Here is a 21065-nt window from a genome sequence, read left to right as displayed (position 1 = left end):
TGCTGACCAAGTACATTACTATCATGTATCACTTTATTAGAAAGGTGCTAGAGGACACACATATCTACCTTGTCAAGGTACATGGTGATGATAACCCTACTGACATACTCACCAAGTCCTTAGGGTCATAGTGGTTTACACATTGTAGATCACTAATGGGTATGGCTTGAATTTTATTGTGCTTTAGCCACTATAAAGGCACAACGCCTTTAAGTGGGAGATTCTTGGGTTAAAGTCCAGAATGTCTGGTCACCCATGTGTATAGCCATTCTTTTGTCCATAACTATACTCACACCCAAGTAAATTGATTGTGTGTGAATATGGCTCCACCTGATCTGTGTGTCTTTGCTTTCCTCATGCTCTTTGTGTGTGCTTACATGCTTGCCATTGATTCCATTGCCTCGTTTACACATTGTAGATCACTAATGGGTATGGCTTGAATTTTATTGTGCTTTAGCCACTATAAAGGCACAACGCCTTTAAGTGGGAGATTCTTGGGTGAAAGTCCAGAATGTTTGGTCGCCCATGTGTATAGCCATTCTTTTGTCCATAACTATACTCACACCCAAGTAAATTGATTGTGTGTGAATATGGCTCCACCTGATCTGTGTGTCTGCTTTCCTCATGCTCTCTGTGTGTGCTTACATGCTTGCCATTGCTTCCATTGCCTCGTTTCACATTGGGGGAAGCGGAGAATGGATTTTAGTGATTCCTTCAAGATGGGCATAATAATATTCTAGTTTAAGACGTTGCAAATCCTTCCATAATAAAGAATATCTCAATTTTAAGCAGAATATTGCTACCAATCACACGATGCATGAGGGATCAAAATTGAGCTACATTTTTCTCCTTGGTATGAAAAATCTTTTGGATCGTAAAGGGATTTCTACAAGAAATGGAGGGGTGGCGTGCACATTTAGGCAAACAAGCATACATGCACGCATGCATGCTTGTATACATAGGCATATATCAATTTTAGGAATTCTAACTACTTAAATATCATTGTGAATAATTTTAACCCTAGAATGTTCACACTACTCAACCTTTTCAGTTTCTTTGGTAAAGGAATTCCTTCATCCATAGTATATTACTTTGGTGAAGATGTTTGTCATGTTCTCTACTATTATACATAATTCTACATGAATTGTGGAAGATAGGGAATATATGCTTCTTCATGCTCTCTCTCTCTCTCTCTCTCTCTCTCTCACACACACACACACACACACACACACACACACACACACACACACACACACACACACACAGACGCACGCACACACACGTACACACACACACACACACACACACACACACACACACACACACACACACACACACACACACACACACACACACACACACACACATACAGACGCACACGCACATGCACACGCACATGCACGCACGCACGCGCGCATGCACACACACACACACACACACACACACACACACACACACACACACACACACACACACACACACACACACACACACACACACACACACACATGCTATTGTTAATACAAGACGCAAACGCACACGTACACACATATGCAGACGCACACGCACACGCACACATGCACGCACGCGCGCGTGCACACACACACATGCTTCTGTTAATACAAGGATTAAATTCCTTCTGGATATAGGAGTGGCTTGTTGCCAAGGCCTCAATATAATTAACTAGGGATTCACCTCAATAGCTTGTATTGACCTAGGATATCTCTTGAAAAAAAGGGGGTTTGTATTCATGAGGTGAAATTTGTGGGTGGTTGCATAATATATTGTACCTAACACCTAGTGAGTTAATGAAGATAATGGGATTTTACGAGTTGGCTTGACTCTATACAATGTATCCTCATATGCTTGATGATGCGGTGGCTCCTTCCTATGGCATCGGCTCTACAGCGCATCTCTAGCGCTCTCTCTCTCTCTCTCTCTCTCTCTCTCTCTCCAAGGCGGTGCTGTTGATTCTTCCCCCTCTTGAAGACGATCGCACCTTGCTGCTGAATGGAATGTGGCTACTGGCAACAAAGCCTATAAAAGGTGAGCTTCCATGCTCACTTAGCATTGGTACAGGTGTGCATCTGTGGTGTGTGTGTGTGTACTAGTGAAAGGTTAACTGTACCTTAAGATTGTGAGGATTTACTCGCAAGGGAGTGTGTGTTGTTGGCTCCATGGCAAAAGGCAAAGACAAGCAAGCTATTGTGGAGCTAGCTGCTCCGACTCAATCTCAGGTGACTTTGTCTCCAATATGGACTACTGTCCGAGTTGCTTGGTTGTGTTGTGATTCACCTTTGATATGGTAGAAGAACTCATGCATGTTCTTAACTATACTAAGTCAATGTATGACTATTATGGGAATAGTTGGCTACTTGTTTTGACCCTTTGGTGAGGGTTACCTTCTCAACTATGGTTTTCAATGTTCCTTGACTTGAAGAGGGCAGACTTTTATATCTTCACGCTCTTGATTTTAATACTTGTGTATAAAGGCTGTTATGTACTCTGAATGGGAATTATACCACCTTTTCATTGACATAGTTTCTAGTGTCTTTTGTAATTTGAAAGGATTCTTTGGTGTATCAGTACTAGTATACTAGTACCAATATACCAGTACTACCAATATACCAGTACTTCCAGTACCAGTACTTCCAGTACCAGTACTTCCAGTACCAGTACTACCAGTACCAGTTCTAGTACTACCAGTACCAATACTGGCCAGTACCAGTACTGCTAGTACTAGCCAGTATTAGTACTGCGACTACTAGCCAATACCAATACTGCCAGTAACAGTACTGCTAGTACCAGTGATAGCACTACAAATCTAAGATCAGCACCATTATACCACTATAGTACAACAGTATGAGTACACTAGTACCGGTATAAGAGTATAGCAATATAGAACTCATGCATGCTCTTGACTATGACTGTTATGGGAATGATTGGCTACTTCATGGGCAAAACTTCTCATGCAGCCAAATATAGTTGTGAATGATTGGTTGAGACTATGGTTAAAAATGGTTGTGGCTGAATATGGTTACGATTATAGTGGTGAAGGGTGTGAAATATGCCCATGTGGCCGAATATGGTTGCTACATCTGGATATGGTTGCTCATATGGCCAAGTGGGTGTGAATATGGTTAAGAAGGGTTGTGGTTGAATATGGTTGTGAATATGGTTGCCAAGTATGGTTGTGCATGATACCTTATGGCTGCTCATATGGTCGGATATGGTGGCTTATTCCATCTAGGGAGGTGTAGGACTTACTTACTAGCATCTTTTTATGTTACAGGTGACTCCAAAGCATAGATTGACTGCACGTATGAGCACTATCACTGACCTTGAAAAAATAGCGGCAATTAATGCCAAACTCTGTAAAATCAAGAAACAGGTATAAGTGGCCCACTTCGAAGCTAAATTGTCTCATAAAACTCGTCTTCGGCCTTATCTCATGAGAGCTTGCAAAACAAAAGGAGCTCCATATGTTTTTCTTCCTTGTAAATGAAACCATCTCTGAATATTTGAGTATCTTTACCTTTTTTATTATTTATCTCTGAAAGCAATTTAGTTGGGGGACATCTATAACATGTGGGATACCCATGCATCACCTGCATACAATGCCAATGCTAACTAAAAGTTGTGTTGTTTCCATGGGTGCAGGTGAGGGTTACCTTCTCAACTATGGTTTTCAAAGTTCTTTGGCTTGAAGATGGCAGACTATTATATCTTTTGGCCCTTGATTTCAACACTTGTGTATAAAGACTATTCTGTACTATGAATGGAATTATACCACCTTTTCATTGACATAGTTTCTAGTGTCTTTTGTAATTTGAAAGGATTCTTTGCTGTATATGTTATATTGTTACTGGAACACACACACACACACACACACACACACACACACACACACACACACACACACACCTAGCTCTAAGAATAGTATTGATACTATTCAAAGACCTAGTTACTATATTTTAATCCCTCGATGTCTGTCATAGATATTTTTTACCTTGGACTTTTTCTTGAGGGATGGGGCTCTCTTCACACGACCCTTATAGGTTCTCCTGGTCGGTTGAAGGCTGAAGAGGCTACCAATTCTTATCTTTGGTGGTATATTTCTCTAAATAACTTTTTATGGACTATGCAAAACTTAGCACTATCTCAAGGGTTAGAGCTTCCTATGTAGCTTCTTTCTAAAGCCTCGCTTCAAGTACTTAGATGCATTCATGACCCTATGGCATCTGAACTAATAGTAGGGGCTTCAGCTAATCTAGCCAACTCTTTGGTTCAAACCATGTTGGTTGATAAATGTGTCCATACCCTTGCCCAACTTGTCAACAACTCTAAGGAAGGGGTGGCAAAGTTATTTGAATCCATTGAAAACATTCCCGCCCTGACACTTGATCACAAAGGAGAGTTAGCCAAGTTCTCTTCTAAAGGTGCTGAACTAACCAATTAATTACACAAATTATGTGGTCTCACCCGTGCGTTTGTTTCAGCTCCATCCGTCCCGATACAAACAATATCCAACAGTTTATTTTGTAGGGACCCCCTGGCCATAGATGTGGTCAAGGCCTTTCAAAAAGAGATGTGCTCCCTCCAAGAGACCTCTCTTATGGAAATGGTACCTAAAGTTTCTCAGGTTTTTCCCTTCTTGCATTCCAAACAAGGTGAAATCAAATCGCTTGGTGTGTACCATCACCTGTGGGCCCTTCCCAACAAAGGCTTTCTAGCTCCTATCTCTATTGAAACCTGGGTTTTTTAAGCCAATCTACCGGCATCTTCAATAGAATAAGCACGCCTCAAAGTAAGAATAAGTAAGTCTCTTGATAAAGGTGACCTTATTAAAGCCCCTTTCTCTATGTGGTTTCTTGATTCAAAGAAATGTGGCTCCAACACTGGTTTGTATGTGCGTACAAAGGGATTGATGGAATTCTCCAAAAATAACTCTGAATACTACATTGAGTCCATTTGGAACATTTACAGGCCATATGTCAAATGCGCTTGTCGATTTCTTGACCCTAAGGCCTCTTGTGAATCAAGCATTATCTGGTTCGATCATACTATATGGTATGCCCTCAACAACTTGGATCTCATGTCTCCCAACACTCCTTCAGCTCACTACCTCTCCCTTTTTTTGCTCTTGGCTAGGAGACCAGGCCAAAGAACTTGTGTTAGCTCAGATGGATTTCATTCAGTTTTGCTCCCTTATGCTCTCTCTTCTCACCCTTAAAGAGCTGGCTATAGAAAATCCTGGGCTACTTCTGACTACTTATGGTAACTATCTTGATATTAAAACTCTCCTTGGCCTATTAAAACCTAATACTGATACTGAGGATTCCCCTACTTTGGGAAAGCAAGAAGCATGATTAGAGGGAGAGGGAGAGGCTATCCTGTCAAACATTTGTTGGATTTGTAAATGCGGGTACTATGTAATGGGGTTGGCAGAATGCATCTTGTATCTCAGGAGGAAAGTATGCAAGGAATTTTCGTTCATTGTGTCTTCGCCAACAATTTTTGGAATTATTTTCACCTCGTTTTATATTTAACTAATGTTTTATGACTATCTTTGGTAATTTGGATTTACTAAACCAGGTTAGGATAGGATGGAGATTTCCGGAATCTATACTACATATCATATACTATAATGAGTTTTTTAGGAAGGAAAAACCCTTGTGATGTGACTGTCATTTATGGGATGGATTTATGAAGGAATTTGAAATTATAGGAATGCACATATGTACTATGGATCTCTCTATTATAGAGAATATCTTTGTAAGATGCCTCCTTTCCAAAGGCTTCAATCACATACCCCCTCACCCACTTAATCCTCATATTTCTTTAAAAGCACTTACTGAATGTTTGGTTGACTTGGTCAGTACACTCCAATTGGAGTTGTCAATTACATGAATTGAACATAACTTTAGAGGTTGTCTTTGCCTTGCTGGTATCACAACTCCCACATGATTGGTTACATATTGAGTCTACATGGCTAATCATTGAACTTTCCTTAGCCTTTTGCAAGCTTAAATCAAAATGGTTCATTGTGCGTTTAGATAAAGCATCTAATACGACATCTGTCATCTGCAAAAAGCTTGCTTTTGAAAGCGGCTCAAAATCGACTTAAAGTTGATGAGTTCTATTACATTGTAGGAAACTTGGATATTATTATATAGAGAACATGTAAGAGTATGACCGAATTATGATTTCAGATAGAAACCACCAAACTCCCCATCCTATTTCCAACTTTTAAAAGACATAAGAGTAAATTTTGATGGATCTCAGATGCTTCCAATTTCCTTTTTTCCGGTATTACGAAACATGTTACTGAAGGGCTTAATTTGGTATGTGAAGAGCTCAAAAACATATGTGCTAGTAAAATAGAAGATGTAAGGCGCTTCTCAGGAATGGATATCCATCCCTTTTGGGTAATTGGTAACTCCTCTGAAGTCCTTGTGAACCTTCCATCATTTATTCATTATATATAGCTAATATTACCCAATGCTATGAAACTATCCCTCTAGTAGGTGAATATGTGGTCTCATGAATGTATTGAATTATCTCATAGACTTGGCCTTCTCTAATAAAGCCACGGAAGGGCTCTCTGAGTTCTCCTCTTTGTTAAGTCAACCCGGTGGGTTAAAAAAGTGAGAAAGCCTTCCCCTCTTCATATGAATCGTATTTAGTTTCAAATAATCATTCACTGGGTTTTGAACCATTGTTATATATTAATTGGTAATAACTGCCTTCATCAAACATGCGGCATTCCTATGGGATTCTCTTGTTCTCCGGCTATGTGTAACCTTTATTTACTATATTTCGAATATAAATGGATTATCACCCAAAATTCCCAAGCAAAAGGGCTATCTCTACTTACACAATGTAATCACACCTTTAGATTTATGGATGACAAATTAAGTATCAATAGCCCTAACTTTGCCTAGTAGGTGTTGGATATCTATCCTCCTTGGCTAGCGATTGATCCCACCTTTTTAGAACAAGAAACTGTCAACGATATCGCCTTCACTAAACGTACTAATTATTTGTCAATTGAACTAAATATTGATACTTCTTCTGAGGGCAACTTCTCTACTAGATTTTTCTGGAAACGGGATCACCTTCAGCTGACTGTCAGTGAGTTGTAATGACAAAGAGCAATAGACCTTTCAAATTGCTCTACATACTTGTTTGAGTATTCTACATTTAATTATTTACTCCTCTTCTAATGTATTTTCAGCCCTAGAAGAAACTGGGGCTCTTATTAGGAAGTTTCAAGCTAATGGCTTCCATATAAGAATTTGATTTCTATGATAATAGCTGCCCTGGGTAAAAAAGAATGGCTTGGTGCAAAGTTTGATGCTACATTACTTATTCTTTTACTGAGAAATTAGGCCCATATCTAATGGGCCTACTATACTCATTAGTTATGGTGCCTGGGTAAGGGAGGACGCCGCACGCGCGTGTGCGCGTACACACACACACACATGCTGCTATTAATACAAGGATTAAACTCATTATGGATATAGGAGTGGCTTGTTGCCACGGCCTCGGTATAATTAACTGGGGATTAACCTCAATATCTTGTATTGATCGAGGAAATCTCTTGAAAAAAAGGGGGTTTGTATTTATGAGGTGAAATTCATAATAAGAAATTTGTCGGTGGTTGCGTAATATATTGTACCTAACACCTAGTGAGTTAATGAAGATAATGGGTTTTTACGAGCTGGCCTGACTCTGTACAATGTGTCCTCATATGCTTGATGATGCGGTGGCTCTATAGTGCATCTCTAGCACTTTCTCTCTCTCTCTCTCTCTCTCTCTCTCTCTCTCTCTCTCTCTCTCTCTCTCTCTCTCTCTCTCTCTCTCTCTCTCTACAAGGCGGCGCTGTTGGTTCTTTCCCCTCTTGAAGATGGACCTGCCTTGCCCTCTTGAAGACGGACCCGCCTTGCTGCTATGAATGGAATGTGGCTACTGGCAACAAAGCTTATAAAAGTTGAGCTTCCATGCTCACTTAGCATTGGTATAGGTGTGCATCTAAGATGTGTGTGTACTAGTGAAAGGTTGTCTGTACCTTAGGATTGTGAGGATTTAAATCACAAGGGGGTGTGTGTTGTTGGCTCCATGGCAAAAGGCAAAGACAAGCAAGCTATTGTGGAGCTAGCTGCTCCGACTCAATCTCAAGTGACTTTGTCTCCAATATGGACTATTGTCCGAGCTGCTTGGTTGTGTTGTGTTTTACCTTTGATATGGTAGAAGAACTCATGCATGTTCTTAACTATACTAAGTGAATGTATGGCTGTTATGGGAATGGTTGGCTACTTCTTCTGATCCTTTGGTGAGGGTTACCTTCTCAACTATGGTTTTCAACATTCCTTGAATTAAAGAGGGTGTACTTTCATATCTTCAGGCTCTTGATTACAATACTTGTGTATAAAGACTGTTCTGTACTCTGAATGGGAATTATACCACCTTTTCATTGACATAGTTTCTAGTGTCTTTTCTAATTTGAAAGGATTATTTGGTGTATTAATACCAATATACTAGTACTACCAGTATACCAGCACCACCAATACCAGTACTAGCAAGTACTGCCAATACTAGTACTACCAGTACTGGCAAGTACCAGTACTTCCAGTTATACTAGTACTAATAGTACTAGTACTACCAGTTATACGAGTACGGCCAGTACCAGTACTACCAATACTAGTACTAGCACTACAAATCTAAGACCAGTACCAGTATGTGAACTAGTACCAATATAACAATATAGCAGTATAGAACTCATGCATGCTTCTGACTATGACTGTTATTGGAATGGTTGGATACTTCATGGGAAAAGTTGCTCATGTAGCTGAATATAGTTGTGAATGATTGGTCGAGAATAATGTAACAAATGGTTGTTACTGAATATGGTTATGATTATAGTGATGAAGGGTGTGAAAATATGGGCAAATATGGTTGTGCATGGTACCTTAAGGCTGCCTATGTGGCCGAATATGGTTGCTACATCTGGATATGGCTGCTCATATGGACAAGTGGGTGTGAATATGGTTAAGAAGGGTTGTGGCTGAATATGGTTGCTATGAGAAAAGGGGAACTAGAACCTTGGAGTCCACCTCCCAACCACCCACATATAGCATGGCTCCTAGCCCTTTGCCCTAGTTGGACTCCCTTTCCACACTGCCTAGCCTGGCCTTGCCCTTGTCCTGACATTACTCCCCCCCTTAAAGAAGAGTTTTCGTCCTTGAAAACAAAAGTGGGAAACTTCTTCTTAAGAACACTAAAGTTTTCCCAAGTGGCGCCTTTCTCAGGAGGTTGATCTTTCCACTTGATTAAGGCTTGTTGAGGAACTAGAACCTTGGAGTCCACCTCCCAACCACCCACTATATAGCATGGATCCTAGCCCTTTGCCCTAGTTAGACTCCCTTTCCACACTGCCTAGCCCGGCCTTGCCCTTGTCCTGACATTACTCCCCCCTTAAAGAAGAGTTTTCATCCTCGAAAACAAAAGTGGGGAACTTCTTCTTAAGAACACTAATGTTTTCCCAAGTGGCACCTTCCTCAGGAGGTTGATCTTTCCACTTGATTAAGGCTTGTTGACGTACATGATGACACGTACGTAAATAATGATAGTCGAGAATGCGTTCAGGTTCATGCGATAAGGTAGGAGGTTCAATGAAACTCAACCAAAATCTGCTGGTCAATGACATTGTCGTCCCCATATAACCGCTCACGTAAACGGCTTACATAAAAAACCGGATGAATACAAGAATGTGTAGGTAGCAATAATTTGTAGGCATGATCACCTACTCGCTTGAGTATTTTGAAAGGCCCACAATATCATGGAGATAATTTAGGTGTTGGTCCAATTTTTAGACTTTCTTAATGTTCTGGCACACGTAAAAATACTTCCTCCCCTTCCTCAAAGATAACTTGCCAACGTTTCTCATTAGCGTACTTCTTATACCAATCCTGCGCTTGTCGGACATTCTGATGAGCGAGTTTCAGCATGTCCATGTGGTCTTGGAGAAAATCCTTAACCTATCGGAGCTTTTCAGTTGCGAACCCCACCATAACAGGTGACCTAGGTTGAAAACCATACATGAGCATGAAAGGACTAAATCCAATTGTGACATGCTTAGCACTATTGTAGGCAAACTCGAGAATAGGTAAATATTCTTCCCAGTCCAACTGTTTCTTGCTAACTTATGATCTTAGCATATCCTCTAGCACTTGGTTAACTTGTTCAGTCTGACCATCTATTTCTGGATGTCGACTATACTGAGGATTAGTTGTGTACCCAATTGTTTGAACACAGCCTTCCAAAAATGACTGTTAAACTTGGGATCACGATCACTAACAATGTTGCTTGGCAAACCATAAAACTTGTATAGATTGTCCACAAATAACTTGGCTAGTTCTGGAGTCTTAATTGTTGATTTGGTTGGAATAAACTTACATAGTTTAGTCAACCGGTCTACGACCACCCATACCGAGTCATGACCTCGTACAATGGTTGGTAACCCCACAATAAATTCCATAGAGATACTTTCCCATTTACCATTGGAAATCTCCAAAGGATGTAGGAGTCCTCTTCCTTTCAGGCGCTCTGCTTTGTTAACTTGACATTTTTGGCAATGCAAGACATAAGCTTGAACAAAGCCATGTAAACCTGGCCAGTAAGATTGTCGTCGTACGAGAGCGTAAGTCTTTCTAATACCCGGGTGCCCTGCACTTGGACTATCATGACATTCATAAAGAATTTGGCGCCGAATGTCTGTGTCCATCGGTACACAAACTTTCCCCTTATTGAGTAGGTACCCATTGTCGATGGTGAAATGCTTCCATCGTTGTAGTTCATCACTCGATAGAGGAGAACTAATCTTTTCACAGAGAACTCTTTCCAATTGCATCTGGCCAGGTTAAGCAAAGTCCCATTGAAGGCTATGTATGGGATCATATTTTAATTGACCACCTTCACTTGACTTGGAAAAGGAAGAAGAACATATTTCCTTATCCAAAACCCAAAGGAATCTTTGCTTGTGGGTAACTTCTAGCCCCAACGGGGCCACCGAGTGCCAGAACACTGACGGGAGCAAAGAGAATCCCGAACCCCGAACCCCGACGGCCTCTAAAACGCTGGGGGCTGAATGGCGCGCCTCGAGCCTGTCTCACGGTAAAGCGAACAGGGGGCACCACCTAGCTTTGAGCAGCTAAGACGCAAACCATGATATTATGGATACCGCAAACTCTCACACACACACATAGAGAGAGAGAGAGAGAGAGAGAGAGAGAGAGAGAGAGAGAGAGAGAGAGAGAGAGAGAGAGAGATTTGCAAATGATGAAAACCCTCGGGGGTGTGAGGGAGAATTATTTTTGCAGTATTTACAAATGGCACGTCGTGGTGATAGAGAGAGGTAGGGAGAAGAGATGGTTTAAACATTTGGTGCATTCTCTAAGACGACTCAATGATTGTGAAGCTTGCTACCAAGAGCGTGTATAAGCGTGTGCATCGACCATTGGAGTCGAGAGATGGATGTGGCTCCCTTCGCATGGTGAAATTCCCAAGGCAAACCCAACACACAAGCCCCCTCCCCGTGATGGTGATAGTGTCAACTCTTCCCACTACAGTCTACCAAGTGCTGACCTCTCATGAACTGCCCCGCCCCCCCGATAGTGACCTCTCATGCCAATTTATAGTTGTTGGCTGCTTGGATTATGGTAATCCCGGTGAGATTAGGGTAAGCTAATTAGGGAGACAAAGCAAGTGGTGGGCCCGATGTGGTTGACCCTTGCTTTGTTTTGGGAGGTTATTAAAAGATGAGAATCTCTAGGTGGGCCTTTGTGACCATCACCTAGAGAGAGGGAATTTACAAAATGGGAATTTTACAATGGCTTGGGTGAAAACTGAAGAAATGATGAAAATAACCTATAAATTATTGAAAATAGCGGCGTGGTTGCATGATTCCGGCGAATGGTGTGTTGCCGATGCGTCGGTGTAGAGCGTACTTCTTTTCGGGGTCGGCTGGGGCGTGCCTTCGACGCATTTCCTCTTTTTGTTGTTGGCGGCGCGTGCTTTGGGTCCTCCTTCTTTTTTTGACGATGTCATAGTTGTAAACCTCCTTCGTTTTTTCTATTTGTGTGTGGTGCGTATATGCATGTTTGTACGTATTGGTGCATGAGTGAGTATGTGTGTATGTATATAGATGTGGGTGCACGCAAGCTGCGTGGGAACGCGGCGGTAATATATATATATATATATATATATATATCATGTTTTTTTTTGTTTTTTTCCTGTGTGGATTGGCGGACTGCTGCAGATTACGCGAGGGTGAGTGAGGGGGGGGGGGGGGGGGGGGGGGGGGGGGGGGGGGGGGGGGGGGGGGGGGGGGGAATGGTGTGTGTGTAAAGCAAGTGTGTGTGTGTGTGTGTGTTGTGTACCAAGAGAGAGAGAGAGAGAGAGTTAATTCAGCGCCTTCTCAGGCCCGCGAGGGGAGAGAGAGAGAGTTTACTGCGGGCGGGTTGGAGTTGTGTGCAGAGCGCGAGGGAGAGAGAGGGATGAGTGGGAGAGAGAGAGTGGGAGAGTGTGTGTGTGTGTGGGTGTGTGTGGAGATAAGGGGGGAGAAACTCCCGTTCCTTGCGCGCCTTCACAGGCTGGGACGAACGAGAGAGAGCCTGTGGACGGGTTCGACGCCAGAGAGAGAGAGAGAGAGAGAGAGAGAGAGAGAGAGAGAGAGAGAGAGAGAGAGAGAGAGAGAGAGAGAGAAGAAGAGAGAGAGAGAGAGAGAAGAGAGAGGAGAGAGAGAGAGAGGATGGGTAGGTAGGAGGGTGTGTGGCGCTGGAGCCTTCGGGATGGGTCCGGGAGAAGGAGAGGGGAGGTGGCGGCGTGGTGACAGAGGGTGATGAGGGGGGGTTGTTTTAGTCAACGGGCATCTTGAGGTTAGAGAGAGAGAGAGTATATAATAAAGGCGGGTTTCCACCGGGGGGGGGGAGAGAGTGTGAGTGAGGGTGGAGATAGGGAATGGGTGAGAGAGGATAGGGGGGGGGGGGGGGTGTGTGTGAATGACAAGGGAATGGAGAGAGAAAGAGATTCCTTCCATGGTCTGCGGGGCCACTCTCCCAAGAGAGAGAGAGGATGGGTAGGTCTAGGTGAAGATAGGGGGGGGGTATAAAGCTGGTGGTCCGCCAGGGTTGGGGAAGAAAACAGAGGGGGGGGAATATGGCCGAAGGGGGTGTGGATGAGAGGAGAGGTAGGGGTAGCGGGCCAAGGGAGGGAGAATGAGGCCGAGGGTGAGGCGAGCAGGTGGGGAAGAGAGAGGGAATATTTTCGGGTTACCGGCTTGCATAGAGAGCAAGGGAGGGAGTTGTTCTATGGGCTCGACATAGCGGGAGCGCGAGAGAGGGGGGGGGGTGTGCCATGCCCGTAAAAGCGTCAGGAGGTTGACCAAGCATTGCCAAGCCTTCCAACAGTGTCGCCAAGGCTTCAACAAGGGAAAAGTAAGTTTTTTTCTTTTTTTTTCTTTGATTTCCAAAATCGGCCATCATTAGCCCTCTCCTTTTGGCTAGTTGCCATCTTGGCTCGGTAGGGTGCCGGCCTACTTACCTCTAGACCTAGATGGTGCATCATCTTTTCACTCATGAAGCATATTTGCACGCCACCATCTATGTAGACATTTGAGATTCGTTTCCCCTTGATGTGGGCATCCATGGTTGGTAGGATGTCGTCGAGATCCCTTCCAGAGATAGCCCCAACTATCTTGGCTCTTGATTTCCTGGTACTTACCATTTTTGTCCATTGCCTCCTCATCCTTGGTGCAAGGTGGAGTAATTGGGGCCAAGTTATCTTCGGGCCGTGCATTAACACATCCTGAACTAAGTCATAGGGTTTTGCATACTCACCTAGTGAGAAGTCCACGATGTCTATCTTCCGCCGCGGTTTAGCTGCTTGCTTGCTAGACTCGGCCTTCCCTTTCATCTTCTCTTCTCTCTGAGATGCTTCCTCGTGCCTGGCACGCTTCACTCCCATAGCATCCACTTCTTCTACCTTTGCCTTCCCTTTGTGCTTCTCTCGAACTGATTCTTCTACCTTTTCCTTCCCTTTAGCCTCCAAGCTAATAACACTCACCGCTTGGTTCACAGCAGGTGGTGGGGGTAGTGGTGGAATGAGAGGTTGGGGTGGTGGTTGTTGTTGTACAGGTGGTCGAAGTATTTGGACCGGTGGGATCGGCCCTGGTTGCCTAGGTGGTGGTGGTGTTGCTCTTGGAGGAGAGATCTGATTTTATCCCCCCCTCTATTGAAATTCTGCCTCCTTGGGTGTGGGCAGTAGTACATTCCATGAACGTCTTCCCCGCAGTTGTAGCAGTGGTACTCCTGGTTTTGCCTTCGTTGTCCTCTTCCTTGTTCTGGATTCCTGAGAGGTGCATACCCTTGCTGCACCAGATACAGGTCTTGCTGCTCTTCTGATGCCTCTTGCGGTTGGGCTCTATGACTAGCTGTTGCAGTCATTGGGGTTGGTCGGGCCGAGCTTGTTTCCTCTGACTTGTTTACTCTTGCTTGCATGCGCGGCTTCTTGTCTCAACTGCCAACTCATATGTTGCAGGAAACCTTCCCTTCACCTTCTCTCTAAGCGGCGACCATATACCAGCAATGAAATGGTCCTTCTTTAGGAAATTATGCGCTCATTCGCCTTCCTCCAATGAGGCAACCCATCTCTCCCATAAGTCCACAAATTTGGACTCGTAGGTGGCATACTCTAGCAGACCTCCCTGCTTCAATTCCATCAGTAGCTGCCATAGATTTTTTGAGGTTGTGCCTCCACCAAACCTCTTTACAAAATCAGCCCTTAACACATTCATGCATTCTTGGTGGCCTGGGGCAATGCATTATACTAGGACTTGGCCTCTACTTTCATCAGTAGAGGAAAAATTCAAAGTCGTGAAGCGTCATCATCTTTGTTGGAGACGACACAAGCAATGTCGAAATCATCCAAAAAGTCGGTAGTGAGATCTTCTCCCTTCTTTCCACTGAAGGTGGGGAAAGAAACACTTGCCATGGTAGTGACTGAGGAAATTACAAACCTTTTTTTTCTTTTTATGAAATTACATTATCAACAGTAGCGGCTCATAGCGGCTTTTTACAGGGTTAGGTGGATAGATTAAAACAGGATAAAGATAGAAACATTAAAGGAATGATGGTAATCCAATATGGGGAGAATGATAGGGTTTGGGGAATTGAGGATCTCTCCTAGTACCGCCGCACCGCGATCTTTTGTTGGTAGAAGACTTTCCTATCTACATAGATATTCACATGCATATGTTGTAGGAATTTGAACGGGAATGCCATCCGCCCGTTTTCCATGATGCACAGAGGGTGGAGTACTTACTTATACTCTTACTGTGCCAGTGTTGATGAGTCGACACATCCACAAGAGGTCCTCGCCTTTCATGGGCTCTACCTTTCCTTCGTCGCTCAACACATACGGGGTGATGGCGACGTGTCTGACCACTTCCAGCCTCTTGGCTAGTAACAATTGCAAGTAATTTCCGTAGTCGGCGTGTTGCATGAATTCTACTCCATTCAGTTGCAATTTGTCCCCAGCCCACTGGGTTTCCCCGTGGTAGAGAGCTTCTTCAGGATAAGTTGCACAGGAAGAGGAGGAAGATCCTCTACCCGTTTTCCAAAAGAGTGAGAGCAGTAGCCGAACCACTCTTCCGTAGGACATGGGAATCTTCTTACCACTTCTTCTTCAGGATTGTCAAAGTGGATTGGTAGCACTCGCATGCGTCGTGCAAATCGGTAGGCAACCTTCCGTCGCTTAGCTTCGAATGACTTCCTCTTTGGCAAGCTGGGTACAACCCGGCTTTCTGAGCTTGAAGCACTTGCTTTGCCAGATGCTTCTCCCTTCAGGGTCATGTGTTTCCAGACTGGCTTAACTTCTCTTTACCTTTGGCTCGAGCAACCCCTTTAGGCCACTTTGGAGTAAAGGTTATAACTTTGAATGCAGTTTCTTTAGGGGAAAGAGGCCTCACCGTTTTCTTTCCTTCTTTGATGTGAATGACTTCTTCGCGATGAATGTCGATATAGACGATTTCAGCCCTTTCGCTGCCTTCGTTGTTGGCACTCATTGACAGTGTGTCTTGGTTGACAACAGTGATGTCACTTCACCGACCTCCCACCTGATGCTCTCAATTTATGGTTAGAACGAGCAACACGAGATGGAGAATTTACCTCTTGAATACTGACGACACTGCAGCCTGGCAGTAGTACTTCAATGAAGGCCGCTAGTGCTTCCTTCTTCTCCTCTTTTTCCGTCCTCCAGTTAGAGAGTTACTTCAGCCATTCGTCCATGATTGATAGTGGGCATCACTTTCAACATTATAAATTGAAGGGTCTTAGAAGCCCTCCTCAGTGGGGGAACCAAATGATGGGAGCAAAGCGAACCCCGAACCCCGACGGCCTCTAAAACACCGGGGGCCGAATGGCGCGTCTTGAGCCTGTCGGTAAAGCGAACAGGGGGCACCGCCTAGCTTTGAGCGTCTAGGACACAAACCACGATTATATAGACACCGCAAACTTACACACAAACACACATAGAGATTTGCAAATGATGAAAACCCTCGGGGGTGTGAGGGAGAATTATTTCTGCAGTATTTACAAATGGCACGCCGTGGTGATAGAGAGGTAGGGAGAAGAGATGGTGCAAACTACTTGGTGCGTTCTCTAAGACGACTCAATGATTGTGAAGCTTGCTACCAAGAGCGTGTATACGCGTGTGCATCGACCATTCGAGTCGAGAGATGGACGTGGCTCCCTTCGCATGGTGCAATTCCCAAGGCAAACCCAACACACAAGCCCCCTCCCCGTGATGGTGATAGTGTCAACTCTTCCCATTACACTCTACCAAGTGCTGACCTCTCATGAACTGCCCCCCCCCCGGATAGTGACCTCTCAGTGCCAATTTATAGGTGTTGGCTGCTTGGATTATGGTAATCCCGGTGTGATTAGGGTAAGCGAATCGAGGAGACAAAGCAAGTGGTGGGCCCGGTGTGGTTGACCCTTGCTTTGTTTTGGGGGGTTATTAAAAGATGAGAATCTCTAGGTGGGCCTTTGTGACCATCACCTAGAGAGAGGGAATTTACAAAATGGTAATTCTACAATGGCTTGGGTGAAAACTGAAGAAATGATGAAAATAACCTATAAATTACTGAAAATAGCGGCGTGGTTGCGTAATGCCGGGCGAATGGTGTGTTGCCGATGCGTCGGTGTAGAGCGTACTTCTTTTTGGGGTCGGCCGGGGCATGCCTTCGACGCATTTCCTCTTTTTGTTGTTGGCGGCACGTGCTTTGGGTCCTCCTCCTTTTTTTGTCGATGTCGTAGTCGTAAACCTCCTTCATTTTTTGTACTTGTGTGTGGTGCATATATGCGTGTGTGTACGTATTGGTGCATGATTGAGTATGCGTGTATGTATATAGATGCGTGCGTGGGAACGGGGTGGTAATATATATATATATATTATGTTTTTTTTGTTTTTTTTTCTTGTGTGGATTGGTGGACTGCTGTAGATTACACGAGGGTGAGTGAGGGGGGGGGGGGGAATGGTGTGTGTGTGTGTGTGTGTGTGTGTAAATCAAGTGTGTGTGTGTGTTGTGTGTACTGTGAGAGAGAGAGAGAGAGAGAAGAGAGAGAGAGAGAGAGAGAGAGTTTACTGTGGGCGGGGGTTGGAGTTGTGTGCAGAGCGCGAGGGAGAGAGGGGGATGAGTGGGAGAGAGAGAGAGTGTGTGTGTGTGGTGTGTGTGGAGATAAGGGGGGAGAAACTCCTGTTCCTTGCGCGCCTTCACAGGCTGGGACAAACGAGAGAAAAAGAGAGAGAGCCTGCATGCGGGTTCGACGCCAGAGAGAGAGAGGATGGGTAGGTAGGAAGGTGTGTGGCGGTGGAGCCTTCGGGCTGGTGGGTCCGGGAGAAGGAGAGGGGAGGTGGCGGCGTGGCGACAGAGGGGGGGGGGGGGGGGGGTGTTTTAGTCAACGGCATCTTGGGGCTAGAGAGAGAGAGTATATAATAAAGGCGGTTTCCCACCGGGGGGGGGGGGGAAAGAGAGTGTGAGTGAGGGTGGAGATAGGGAATGGGTGAGAGAGGATAGGGGGGGGGGGTGTGTGTGTGAGTGAATGAGAAGGGAATGGAGAGAGAGAGAGAGAGAGAGAGAGAGAGAGAGAGAGAGGAGGAGAGAGAGAGAGAGAGAGAGAGAGAGAGAGAGAGAGAGAGATATATTCCTTCCATGGTCTGCAGGGCGACTCTCCCAAGAGAGAGAGAGGATGGGTAGGTCTAGGTGAAGATGGGGGGGGGGGGGGGGGGGGGGGGATATGGCCGAAGGGGGTGTGGACAAGAGGGAGGTAGGGGTAGCGGGCTAAGTGAGGGAGAATGAGGCCGAGGGTGAGGCGAGCGGGTGGGGAAGAGAGAGGGAATATTTTCGGGTTACCGGCTTGCATAGAGAGCAAGGGAGGGAGTTGTTCTATGGGCTCGACACAGCGGAGCGCGAGAGAGAAAGCGAGAGAGGGGGGGGGGGGGGGGGGTTGAGGCTGCGCCTGGCCGAGGGTGGCTTGCTGAGGGGGGGAGAGAGAAGAGGGGTATCTGAAACCGAGGGCGGCCGGCTAGGATGGAGCATAGACGAGCGGGAGGGGGGGCATGAGGGTGATAAGGCCGGCCAACCGAAGGGGGGGGGGGGGGGGGGGGGGGGGGTGCCATGCCCGTAAAAGCCTCGGAGGTTGACCAGGCATTGCCAAGGCTTCGGCAAGGGAAAAATAAGTTATTTTCTTTTTTTTTCCTTTGATTTCCAAAATCGGCCATCAACACATGCCCTTTTGATACAATTTCCTTGGTCCAAAGGCGAGATCAATCAATTTTTTTTCTGAGTGAGAAATCCATTTTTCAATACTTCACTTTGCCCCGATGCAATGGCATATGCTTGTACAATCTCCAAAGCCTTCCTAATCACTTGAGGACAGTCATTGAGGCAAATAAGGGAATTGTTTGCAAACATCTTTGCAATAAGTTGGTCGTTGTTAGGAAGAAACAACCCTTGAATCTCACCTCTAGCACCATTGTCTTCAAGCATTGTTACCAAAGGATGAGATACAATGGTGAACAGTAGTGGGGCTAAGGGGAAGCCTTGCTTAATTGATCTTTTGACTTTGAATGCACCCACAATTCTTTCATTGAACAGGAGCTTAGAATGGCTACTCACACCCAGGGTGCTAACTACGCAACACATTTGTGACCAAAAGCCCAGTACTTTCATGACTTCTTCAATAAACGACCACGTGATCCTGTCATACGCCTTGTTGAGATCCACCTACAGCAAAACACACTCCTGTTTAGAGAATGATGTTTACTGGATGTCAACCATGGCAGCCAGAATGTTTTCATTTGACCTTCCTTTGATAAATCTGAAGGGGATCGGAGAGCACCTCAGACGGAGAGTGAGCAAGAGAAGGAGACACACGACACACATATATGGGTGGGGAGACTCAATGAGTGAGCAGTCCCCTATACACTTATGCTATGTATAAGGTATACAAGTCAGTGGGCGCCCAGACTTTGGGCGGTCGGCCGGGCAAGGCACAGGCGCCTATACCCCAATAACCTCCCACTTAAAGGCGACTGTGCCTTTAAGCAAGAGAACCTAGTCTGAAGACTACAAAAGGCGAGAGAAAACCGCTCTCAACCAATGTCCACTGGCTGGCTGTGATCGTGTGCATCTGGATGTCCTGCTCTCGTGTAAGTCCATACACCACCAGACGTACCGCACACGTACTGCAAATATGTACGCAATACCTGCATATCTCCCTCTTGCACTATGCCATCATCAGTCAACAAACGACTGACAACCCCAACTGCAAATGCTCCCACTGCAGCTGCGATATCCGGTCTCAAGATCAGCATCCCATACATGAGACCACCGAATGCCAATGCAATGCTAGCGGGCCCTGTTAGCTCTACGGAGCATGCATCAACATATATATCCCTGGCAATAGGCATCTCTGACTGACAAGACGTGTCAGCCACATGCGTCTCCTGACTGTCCGCAAAAGATGCATCAACCTGTTGTGAAACCTCATAGCAAACCAGCTGCTTTAGGTGTCTGCTGGAAGACATATCCTGTACAACTATATCCCCATGCTCACTGTCGACCATAGAAAGGAATGACCCTGCATAATCGCTGACATCTCAGCCTCCTCTACAATCATCCACTGCAAACATGACCACTCAATCTGCTGTGACTCACTAGAGCTCTCATGCTCTAACTCCTTATGCATAGACTCTTGTACAACGTTCTCCTGTCGTGACTCACTAGAGCAAGACCGCTCTACCTGTCTATCCTGCATAGAAGTATCTCGCACAACTGACTCTCTGCTTTGCTCAGCCACTAGCAAAGCATGCATGTCTGACTCTGTCACCACTCTATGTGACTGCTCAAGTCGTGCCCCAACTGTGTGCACAACGAGCTCACTACTCTGCACTCCATGTAAAGCACCCTGCAACCCATGAGCAAAAGAGACTCGCCTGCTCTCTCGCTCTCTACCTGGCTGCATGATCACAGAGACAACACCGTCTCTCCCGTGATCCACATGCAATGGGTAACCTGTACCACTCCTGGCACCTCTCGCAATCACTAGCGAACCCAAATGCATCACAAAATCTCGCTCTCGTAGCGAAATCTGACATCCACAATCTCTAAGCTGACCAATCAAGATCAAAATCACTGTCAAATCTGGTACATAGCGCACATGTCGTAACAAGTAAGATGCACCACTCGGTAATGACAGTCTCACATCTCCTGCACTTGCTATCGCATGCACCAATCCATCGGTCAAACGTACACTGCCAAGTATCCCGCTAGAATAGCTACAAAACCATTCACGATGCGACGTGACATGAAACATAGCATCTGCGTCTAGCAACCACTCCGAAGGGAGTGCACTATCCACATGTATAGCATCTCGTGCATAGCTCGAGGTAAAAGTGACATCCTCGTCACTAGTATACTTCGACACTACATCTGCCTCAACTGT

Source organism: Adiantum capillus-veneris, chromosome 24 (assembly GCF_014529385.1).
Source record: "Adiantum capillus-veneris isolate H3 chromosome 24, ASM1452938v2, whole genome shotgun sequence".
In the NCBI taxonomy this organism is placed as follows: domain Eukaryota; kingdom Viridiplantae; phylum Streptophyta; class Polypodiopsida; order Polypodiales; family Pteridaceae; genus Adiantum; species Adiantum capillus-veneris.
This window is presented reverse-complemented; position numbering follows the sequence as displayed.